Source organism: Rhinolophus sinicus, chromosome 16 (assembly GCF_057876585.1).
Source record: "Rhinolophus sinicus isolate RSI-liver-muscle chromosome 16, RSI-T2T, whole genome shotgun sequence".
Taxonomy (NCBI): Eukaryota; Metazoa; Chordata; class Mammalia; order Chiroptera; family Rhinolophidae; genus Rhinolophus; species Rhinolophus sinicus.
In genome coordinates, this window is record NC_142516.1 from 186666537 (window position 1) to 186670419 (window position 3883).

Consider the following 3883-nt stretch of genomic DNA (forward strand, 5'->3'; position numbering starts at 1 on the left):
CTAGAGTTCAGGCCAGGGATTATCGTTCTGAATGCCCAGGAGAAACTCAGGTACAATTAGGTACAGTCTGTGCACTGGGGTAGATTGGAAAGCCAGAGGTGGGGAAGGGGTGCCAGAAGAGTGGCCGTGGGACCTCAGAATTACTTAGGCACTTCCCTCTCCCTCCCACTGAGCAACTTCAGAAAATGGCAGCTCTGAGCTAGCAGGCCTGCACACTTAGCCACTCTCACTGACCATGTCCCAGGGACAGCCTTCGCCATGGGTAAAGAGAGATCCCTGTCATCCAGGAGGCCTCATTCTGAGGATATGAAGTGCAGATGTCTACATTCAATGCGGGGAGCACAGAGTAGAGGAGAGCAAGAAATAAGGGAGCCTGGGAAAAAGAGACGGCCATCGGAGTCGGCCTGCAAAGAAAGGCTTCCTGAGAGCTGTGAGCTGGTCCCTGAGGGAGGAGCAGGCAGGGCCTTCCAAGAGAGCACCATAGGGTTGGGAGGAAGGGGTGGGAGGGGGGAAAGCTAGAGAATGGAAGCCCCAGATGGATTTGCAGGCCTGAGGGAGATGTTCCAGCTTCTTGGTGGAAGGGGAGGCTGGAAAGGTACATCGGGGTGAGATCTTTGAGGGACCTTGAGGAGGCAGCTTAATGTCGCTAATGGGGAGCCATGAGGTGTTTGAACAGAGGTTTGACTTTTGAGAATTATCTTCTTAGCAGTAGCGTTTGAGATACGTAGTCTGAGGAGTAAATGAAAGCAAGATCAATTAGGAGACCACAGAAATACGACGTAGAAATCTGACTTTCATTAAGTGAAGCCCTGAACTAAAGTATGTTTACATAACCACCTCTGATCAGGCTTATTATTCCCACTGACGGTTTGGCGAAGGTGAAGCTCAGAGGTGTAAGAAACATGGCCTTGCAAGAGGCAAAGCCAAGATTCACACCCAAGTGTGCTCGCCTTCCAAGCTGCGTTTCCATTGTACTGTGTTAGAGGCGGTCACCAAGGCAAACGGAAAGGACAGTGATTTTCAGCCCTGTTTGAGCATCAGTCACCTGGGGAGCTTTACGTGATCATGATGCCCAGGCAGCACCCCATACCAGTTAAATCAGGGCCTCCATGAACGGAGTCCAGATAGCAGTACAGCTGACCCTTGAACAACGTGGGTTTGAACTGTGTGGGTCCTCTCGTCTTGTAGACAGACCATGGAAATGTACAGCCCATAAATGCAGTACCGTACTATAAGTGTATTTTCTCTTCCTCCTGAGTGTCAGCAGCATTTTTATTTCTCTAGCTTACTCTGTAAGAATACAGTGTATAATACATACATAACATACAAAATAGGCATTAACTGATAATTTATGTTATCAGTAAGGCTTCCGGTCAACAGTAGGCTGTTTGCAGTTAAGTTCTTGAGGACTTGAAAGTTAGATCCCAAATTTTGAAAGGGGGTGGGAGGGGGGCTAAATGCCACTTGGTGGAAGGGTTGGCTATGTTGGTTTAAAACTCCTCAGTGATTCCAACGTGCAGCCAAGTTCGGGACCCACTGCTGCAAGGGCTGTCGCAGAGGAAGAACTGACACTAGCTGCCCAGCAAATGTAAAGACTAAGAGAGAAAGAGGAAAGATGATGACGTTAAGATGTTTAATTTGGATAAAGTCAGAAGTGGACACTAATGGGGAAAGCCGGAATTATTTACATAGTCCTTTACCCTTATAGTGTGACATCCAGGTGGAAACACCCAACAGATGCCTGGCAAAGAGACCCAGGCATGTCAGGGACTTCAGTATCAAGACCACACCAAGCTCAACACTTCAGCCCCGGGCACGGTGGGGTGCTGGGGCCAGCTCATGCCAGCTTGGCAGAGCCAACCACCAAATTTTCTGAAATTTAGCATGCCACTTGTTAATGCAACCATTGTTAAAAATCAAATCACAAAACTCATAATGAAATCATCTTAAAAGCAAATGTAATCAATTCTCAAAATTCATCACTTCCTAATAACTTGACGACAACTGACAATGATCTGTGCTCTTAGGTTATTTACATCTGTTTTATCTGAATGATGGGAAAACCACATAGTGGTGTCCATTGTGCATATCTCCCCAACTCCATCCACAGCAGCCACGTCGCTAGCTTAACACTGGCTATGGCAGGGAGTATTAACATTGTAAAAATTGGCAAACACTAAAAATTAGGGCTACCCCCCACCAAGATCCAGTCGTTTAGGAATTACCAAGCCACCACTACCTAAAACCACCTTACTTTCTCCCAGAGAAGCCCATGTGTGTGCTCTGGCAGCCTCATTAGGTAAAACAAAGAGAATAAGGTAGAAACGAATGAAGACTCCACAGAGAGGGGGAAGAAATGAATGCTAGCTAGGAACGGTTCTGATATTGACTGATTTTTCCCCAAAACACCAGCTCTTTGCCCTACTCAGGTCCTATGGGATCACTGCTTTTCCAAATAAACCTGTTTCATTTAGCTCCATGAATAAGAAACTTCTAGCCAGAGAAGATCTATTTTACGTGCACACATAAAAATACTCTGTTTATGTAGCACTTTCCTTTTAAGGAGCTCGCAGCAATTACACATGTTCTCATTACTCCTGTGAACACCCTGGGGAGGTAGCTAGTTGGTAGAGGAAATAGGAAGGAATGAAAAAAAGAAGTGTTAAATTAGAAACCAGGGCATTACCTAGCCTCAGTGCTATAAACAATCTTTTTTCTCCCAGTGTAGGAAACCTTGACGTCAGGACTTTAAAGTGTCTTGCTTAAGAAGGTTCTAGAATTAGACTCCTATCGCTGGCATCTCTCCAGGGGCATGGCCATGGAAACCTCCCCCTGTCTTGGCTCTCCTGCTGTTTTGGCCCTAGCTCCTAACTTGGGTCCGGGATGAGTTTGCAGTCCAAGCCCACCTGGCTCCAGGACCGAGGGAGCTCACCCAGGGGGCAGGGCAAGAGCCACCTGTGTGAGGCAGGTGTCCTCCCTGCGTGATTCACTGCCTCTGTGATGACCATTCCTGGGCTCCGTGCCAGTGACACCACTGTCCCGTCTGCACAGGCTGCTTCATCCACTGGGGATCCGACGGCTCCTCTGCCTTTCCTCCCGCCGAGACCCTGGATAATTAAGTCCCTTCGAATACGAGTCAGTTTAACTTTAATGCTGGCAATTTTTTTTCCAGTCACCTGCAGAGCAAAGCATACAAGGTGCTGTGGGTAAAAACTGGGTGAAAGAATTTACCGAACTGTGTGTATGTGAGCTTGTGTCCGTGTGTGTCAGAAACAGCAGCAAACTGAGAAAGGCAAAGACAGAGACAGGGACTGAGAAGAGAGAGAGGCAAAGAGTTATGGAGGCTGTGGGAATTCTCGAACAAAGTATTTTCTTGAGTTGTTTTGCTCCTAAGGATTTCATTGTTTGTTTGTTTGTAACTGGGGGGGGAGGGTAGATTTTTAAGGTGACTCTTCCCGATGGGTAACCGTGGGCTCCACCCAAGCCTGATCCGTATGTCAGTGTCCCCTTAACAACTTCTTCTGGAGGTTACCCTGAGGGAGGGGCTAGGGTCAGGGAGCACTGCGTTTGGGAGCATTTGTCTCTGACCCTACACCACTGGACATTCAGATTTAGGGACCCAGTCAAGTCTGAAGAAGACTCCCCCAAATTCCCAATAGCTACAAAAATGTTGTGCCGACACATTCCTGGGCCCTCCTTCTCATGAGGTTGTGAAGTCCTGAGGAGTTTCCTGAGATCCAAGGGCCATCAGACCCAGCTTGAGTGTCTTTTGAAGCAGGCAGTGGTCCACACCAGACACACAACACAAACAAGTCAGCTGAGCAGAAGCAGCACAAGATTGGAGGCCAGAGACAGATTTTCACCTTCCTAGTTCCATCACAGC